Source organism: Lactuca virosa, chromosome 9, assembly GCF_052849685.1.
Source record: "Lactuca virosa cultivar CGN04683 chromosome 9, Lactuca_virosa_CGN04683_v6, whole genome shotgun sequence".
Taxonomy (NCBI): Eukaryota; Viridiplantae; Streptophyta; class Magnoliopsida; order Asterales; family Asteraceae; genus Lactuca; species Lactuca virosa.
In genome coordinates this window covers 65,162,924-65,169,857 of record NC_136434.1, presented here as the reverse complement: position 1 = coordinate 65,169,857, position 6,934 = coordinate 65,162,924, and positions in this window count along the sequence as shown.

The following is a 6,934-nucleotide window of genomic DNA, read 5'->3' as shown; positions in this document are numbered from 1 at the left end:
TATAGATGTTGTAGTACTCTGTAGTAGTATAATGTATTTTTAATTCATATAAAACCATAAAATGAATGCTTCTAGAAATGTAATTAGCTCCGTACCGGAAAATAGTATATTGTAATTGTATTTGTATGAAACCCTTTAAATGTATGTGACTGGATCCACCAGTTGTACTATAAACTATTGTATTGTAGTTTTATTATTAAATAAAACTATTTGAAGTTATTTATGTATTCGTACACTAATCGTATTGTTAATAGCAAATTGTGAGTTATTCTAACCATTCTTGATGACCTAGGATAACCTGATACGACGTTCTTCAGGCGTCGGAATTGGTACGACATTTGTCACCCAAGAACTTCCGTTCCAACTGTAGCTAACAGTCAGGGTGCGGGTTTGTCAGTCCCATATAGATCTATACACAAATGTCACGCTCTCCCTCCAAGAGACTCTGGTTATAATTCATGACTTTTGTGGGTACTTAGATAAGTACTTGAAGACGTGACTCACAAAGCTATATTGACGGTTACGTGTAGAATAATAAAAAGCCATTTTGTAATGAATAAATCGTATGTATGTCTCATAATCGGTTGTTACACATAGATACACACAACATACATGAACACATACTAGAATATATAATATAGTGAGACAACTCACCTGTTTTACAGAACAACAACACAAACTATTAAAAATAACTTCTCAGGTAAAATCATCTACCTACTTCTCGATAGTTAGCTTATAGCTAATTATGACTAAAACGTGACTTAAACTACTAGAATATCAAGAAATTATTGAGATGATTGGTGTAGGAAATGAGTGACTTAAGCATTGTATTTATACTAGTAAGAATTACTATTCATGGATAATTCTTTAATAATGAGTGCTAAATGTTGACATTCTACATTAACTAGTATGACATATTCATGATGTAATCATGACAAATCTTTCTAGAAGCTGGTTAATAGTAATAAGGTAATAATAGTAATTGGTAAAAAGTAAATATTAAATAGTAAATATAAAAATCATAACTTATTCATACGAGCTTCGTTTTCGACGTTCTTTATATCCACGCGTAGGTATTAACGGGTATGACAACTTTCATTTAGAATATTTTTTTAAAAACGATTATATTTTTAATATAAAATCATCATTTTTATAAAATCATTTGCTATCGAAATAAGTTGAGGATTTTATTGGTACCTTTGATTATATTTCCAAATAATATAATATTTACTGGATGTTATGAATCTCCCCCACTTACAATGATTTCGTTCCTAAAACCTTATTCAAATAAATTGGGATAATTCTTCTTCATTCCCTCTATTGGTTCCCAAGTACATTCTAAACCACGCCGGTGTTGCCATTGCACTTTGACAATTTCTATTTCTTTGTTGCATAAAGATTTCGTCTTCCTATTCAAAATTGCAATTGGTTTCTCTATATAATTTAGATGCTCATCAACCTGAATGTCATCCATTGGTACTACTGCATATGGGTCTGCTATGTACTTACCTAGTTGAGAAACATGAAAAGTATTGTGGATCTTATTAAGCTCGTCTGGTAGATCCAAACGGTAAGCAACTTTTCTGACTTAGGAAATAACCTTAAAGGGTCCAATAAATCTTGGGCCCAACTTTTCTCGCTTCCTGAATCGGATAACACCTCTCCATGGTGATACTTTCAAAAGTACAAAGTTCCCAACCTGGAACTCAAGGTCTGATCGACGTCAATATGCATAACTCTTCTGTCAACTTTGAGAATTTTTTAATCTTTCACTCACCTGTTGAATAAGCTCAGTAGTTTTTATTACAACTTCAGTTATTCCCATAACTCTTTGGCTGACTTCTCCCCAACATATCAGTCAACGACATTTCCTTCCATAAAACATCTCAAATGGGGGTCTACCAATACTGGAGTGATAACTGTTGTTGTAAGAAAATTCTGCTAATGGTAGGTACGTGTCCCAACTTCCTCTGAAGTCAAGAACACATGCCCGAAGCATGTCCTCCAGGGTTTGTATCGTTCTTTCGCTCTGTCCATCAGTCCGAGGATGATAAGTTGTGGAAATATGCAGACATGTGCCCAGTTCTTCATGGAACTTCCTCCAAAATCTGGAAGTGAAACGAACAAACCTATCAGAGACTATTGACACTGGCACACCATGTTAGAAAATCACCTCTTAGACGTAGATGTCAGCGAGTTTCTCTTCCGAAGAACTCTCCCGAATAGGTATAAAGTAGGCACTTTTGGTCAATCTTTCGATAATCACCCATATAGTATCTACTCTACGAGGAGTCTTTGGTAACTTGGTGATGAAGTCCATTGTAATATGCTCCCATTTCTACATCGGGATATCAATCGGTTGTAATTTTCCATGAGGTTTCAGGTGCTTAGCCTTCACCTTACGACAAGTCAAGAATCTCTCGACTTACCATGCCACATCCCTTTTCATACAGGGCCACTAATAATTATTCCATAGGTCTCTGTACATCTTTGTAGCTCCTAGATGAATCGAGAATTTGTACTTGTGTGTCTCGTCCATTAGTATTAGTCGAGTTCCTCCTGAGTATGGTACCTAAACACTGCCATGAAGATTTAACAACCCATGACTGTCTATGTCAAAGGCTGAAATCTGCTCGATTATTCTTTCTCTTTTTCGGTTCTTTTCCTTGACTGCTTCTTTCTAAGCTTGCTTGATGATTTCTAGTATGGGGGTGATCACATGCATCCTTAAGCACTGACCCTTAATTGGTGCACTAGAGATCTTCCGACTCAATGCATCAGCCACCACATTAGCCTTGCCCAAATGATAAAGGATTTCACAGTCGTAGTCCTTTACAACATCTAACCATCGACGTTGCCTCATGTTCATATTTGGTTGATCCATTAGGCACCTTAAACTCTTTTGTTATTTATAAATGGTACACCGTGCTCCATATAAGTAATATCTCCAAATCTTAAGGGAAAAGGCCACTGCTCCCAACTCTAGATCATGTGTTGGATAGTTAGCTTCATGAGGCTTCATTTGTCTTGAGGCATAAATGATTACTCAACCTCGTTGCATGAGAACGACTGCAAAACCTATGATTGATGCATCATAGTAAACTACCATATCATTAATACCTTCAGGAAGTGTTAATACTGGCGCTTCACATAATTTTTTTCTCAATGTCTCGAATGATGTCTATTGTTCCGAACCCCAACTAAAAGCAACATTCTTCTTCTTCAAACGAGTCATCAGCACTGCAACTTTTGAGAAGTCTTGGATAAATCTTTTATAATATCCAGCCAAACCCAGAAAACTTCGAATCTCAGAGGGAGTGGTTGGAACTTGCCATTTCATTACTGTCTCGATCTTAGTTGGGTCGACCAAAATTCCAATCTTGTTGATAACATGTCCAAGGAATTGAACCTCTTGTAACCAAAACTCACACTTTAAAAACTTAGCGTAGAGCTTTTCTCTTCTTATAAATTTGAGTATCTCCCTTAGATGCTCCTTATGTTGATCTTGGGTTTTGGAAAAGATTAAGATGTCGTCGATAAACATAATTATCGATCGGCCGAGCATAGGTCTGCACACATGGTTCATTAGGTCCATAAAGATGGCTGGTGTATTAGTGAGTACGAAAGGCATCACTACAAACTCGTAATGACCATACCGGGTTCTGAAAGCGGACTTCGGTATATCTTCCTCTCATACTTGCATCTAGTGGTATCCTGAATGTAGATCAATCTTTGAAAAACTTGATGTTCCCTGAAGTTGGTCAAACAAGTCGTCGATCCTAGGCAGTGGATAACGATTCTTTGCTGTGAGTTTGTTAAGTTCCCTATAGTCAATGCACATTCTATGTGACCCATCCTTCTTCTTGGCGAACAGAACTGGTGCTCTCCAAGGGGAACTACTTAGTCGAATGAACCCTTTGTCAATCAGTTCATGAAGTTGAGTTGACAGTTCGTGCATTTCTAGCAATGCAAGCCGATATGGTGCCTTGGCTATCGGAGCCACACCAGAAGTTAGATTGATTATAAACTCTACTTGTCTTTATGGAGGTACACCTGGTAAGTCTTTTGGAAAAACATCAGGAAACTCACGAGCTATAGGGAACTCTGCAATGATTTCCTTCTTCTTCTTTCATGTATCGACCAAATATGCCAAAAATCCTTCACAACCATGCTGTACGTATCTTCTGGCCCTTGCGACAGAAAAAACGTTGAACTACTTCTGGAACCCTTGCCTCGGATAGTTAGTTCTCCCCTACTTGGAGTTCGAACTCGTACTACTTTCCATCTACAATCGATAAAGGATTCAAAATTTTCCAACCAGTCCATACAAACTATAACATTCACCTCTCTCATAGGAATAGGGATAAGCTTTATCGGGAAACTATCATCATAAATCTTAAGAGTACAACTACGATAAACCTTTGGGGCGTTAACTATTCGATCATCAGTTATCTCGACTTTAAGGGGATGATCCAAATCTCTTTTGGCAACACTAAGGTTCTCACTAAATTTAAGTGATACAAAAGAATGACTTGACCTCGAGTCAAATAGTACTAAAGCAGGAATAGAGTTGACTAAAAACATACCTAATTCATATATCATTATATAAGTACTCATCGAACAATCGTAACTTTAAAACAAAAGAAGAACATATCGGTTACAACGTTAGGTGTTGCCATGGCTTCTTCTGCCGTAAGCTGAAAAGCTTGACCCTTAGCCCTTGGAGCATCATTTTTGCCATGGCATCTGTCTCTGATCCTCAAAGTTGCAGGTGTTGGAGCTTGTTGCACCTGTTGTACTCAGAAGAGGACATTGGGTCTTGATATGACCTTCCTGGTTGTAGTGGTAACAAATACGTATTCCCAACGTTCCCTGCTTGCAGTCTCGACTGTAATGTTCTTTTTTTCCATACTTGTATCATATCAACACATGACAGGCACCTTCATGCGCTTTCCCACACTTTCTACATCTAGAACTTCCTTGTCCTCCATTCCTTGTATCAGTAGTTTTGAACCTTTTGGCTACTGGTTGAGACGGAGCTGGAGTATGTATCTTTCTTTTATCTAAGTATCCAACTTAATTTCTCTACCCCTTGTGCGCTCCTGCATCTCTGCCAATGTTACATATTTATTGTTGGATATAAATTCCCGGATATCAGTCTTGAGCATACACAAATACCGTGACATTTGCACTTGTTTTGAAGATGCATACTCCGGGCAAAACAAATCCCTCTCTGTGAACTGCCTGGTGATCTCGGTTACCAATTCCGTTGTTTGCTTGAGTGACAAATATTCCTGGGCTAGTCGCTCATTTTCTATTGTTGGAGCATATTCTTCTCTGAATCGTTCCACATACTGCTCCCAAGTTACTTCGTTCTTTTCTACAGGCGAATAGTGATCTCGGTTACCGAAGAAGGTTTTGTGCATATCTAAATTTCAAGTTATCCGAACAAGCACAAGTATAAAAGCACCCTTCTACCTCCATGGTCCATCTCATTTCCACGATTGGGTTTTTTATACCATGAAACTATGGGGGTTTGGTGTTGTTAAATTCCTGGTAACGTACTTTCATGCCTCTAGTTGGTGTTGCAGCAGAAACGTCAGCAGTGGTTGGAACGACAGCAGTTCTAGCGATGGCTGCACACCATTCATCGAACAATGCTATCAATTCTCTTTTGATATTTCCAAACATTTCCGATATCATTCCTCTAACTGATGCTGATACCACCGCATCAATTCTTCTAATCCAGAACGATTTCCTCTTGTGATCATCACCATACTGGTTATTTTAATAAGAAATATCAAGACCAAATTATAGAAACAACTTGGATTTATATTTAATTTCTTTCCAGTTCCTTAGAAATTTTGTGACTTTTCATGATTCCCGTATAGATCCTGTGCTTCCGGTAGTACGGGCCCATACTACCATCCACACCTATCTATACACGATCCAAGAATTGTCCCATTGTTTCCAAGTCACTACACTCATTTACTGATAGACTTTACCACACACTCAGTGTTGTAAGAATCATATCCTATATTTATATACAATTCAATTTTTATACATGTTACTGTGCACGATTTAGATTTTACTGACATAAATAATTGTCTTGTGTATGTAAGTCGTACATAATCCAAGATTAAATAGATAGTCGAATAAATGATTCTACCCTAAGCCCACAACTAAACAAGGAACAGGAAGTAAGACCAATTTAAATATTCTAAGGCCATAAGATCCTAATCATGTTTGACTATATAACATACATTTGACCATCACATAATATCAACACAATTTCAAGTAGCACATAAAAACAATTTCTAAGACTATAAGACATTATCGGGCAATTCTAACATGCAATTCCTGAAAAGATTATATAGTCTTTATTCCAGCATGCATTTCTATCAATATTATAATAGTATATCATCATATTAGAACTCACTTTAAATTCTCAGCTCCGAATGACTGTATGCATCACATCTTCTCCTTTATATATAAAATTCTTTTTTAAAAATATTTATAAAAATTTTCAGATTTGTAGTTTTAGTTTGGATTCACATGGGTGTTTATCCAATTCGCTCAAAACAGAGCACTAATACCAAATTGTAACATCCCTAAATTTCCAATACAAAATTTCATTTTTGTAAATAATAAAACCATTTCACACATTTATTTAAAACATACTTTAACAATCGTTTTAAAACAAATACATTTATTCCAAATTAAATAAAACAGCGGAAGTCTTATATGTCGATGCGTGTGTACAGTCATGCCGTCGCCTTCCCTTTATCTGAAGAATTACCTGAAAAACATTTATTTTCGACTGGGTAAACATAAAGCTTAGTGAGTTCCTCAATATATCATATATCACAATACATATACATACATACAAACAAATTGCTCCCGTACTTTGGTCATTATACCATTAATAAACAAA